This window comes from Benincasa hispida, chromosome 4 (assembly GCF_009727055.1).
Source record: "Benincasa hispida cultivar B227 chromosome 4, ASM972705v1, whole genome shotgun sequence".
Taxonomy (NCBI): domain Eukaryota; kingdom Viridiplantae; phylum Streptophyta; class Magnoliopsida; order Cucurbitales; family Cucurbitaceae; genus Benincasa; species Benincasa hispida.
Window position 1 is genome coordinate 47,516,070 of NC_052352.1, and position 651 is coordinate 47,516,720.

At 41.3% G+C, this 651-nt stretch overlaps 1 non-coding gene across 1 annotated transcript; it reads left to right on the forward strand.

Moving 5' to 3' along the window:
- Positions 1-285: 285 nt before the first annotated feature.
- LOC120076957 lies at positions 286-392 on the forward strand. Its single transcript, XR_005481701.1, has one exon. It is a non-coding gene; the product is annotated as a small nucleolar RNA R71 (small nucleolar RNA).
- The last annotated feature ends 259 nt before the right edge of the window (positions 393-651 follow it).

A 651-nucleotide genomic window follows, 5' to 3' on the forward strand; every position in this document is an offset into this window, starting at 1 on the left:
TGCGTTCCGGGATTGTTTATTGCAATGCCCTGTAATAAATTTATCATCACATTCATCTGCTTTTGTAATGATGCGATGGCACCATTACTTGCGTTACCTTCTCGGGGTTTTGCTCTTTGATCGCTTTCTTGCCAATCTTCATGGTTTTTCGAGATATGATCAAGAATGTTCTTTGCCTCATCATATCTTTTGTCCAGTAGACCTCCTGCTGCTTCCGCATTGGCAGCTGCCTGCGATGCAGAATTGAGTCCATGATAGAAAATCTCCATTTGGAGGCAATCTGGCAATCTATTGTGTGGACAGTCGCGCACTAGTCTCTTGAATCTCGCCCATGCGTCACTGAGCGATTCATCTTCTTCTTGTTCAAAATTGGTGATCAATTTCCTCCTTCTGGCATTCTCTATAGGACGGAAATACTTTTTCATAAACTTTTCCACAATTTGCTCCTATAAAGTTATCTCTCCTAGTTCGAGGGAGTATGCCCATTTTCTTGCGTTATCGCATAGTGAAAATGGAAATAGTGTGAGTCGATCCTCTTTTATGGAGATATTAAGGAACACAAAAGTGTTATAAATTTCAATGAAGCTTTGTAGATGGGAGTGCGGATCTTTACCATGTCGCCCTCCAAACTGTCCTGCTGTTTGTATCATT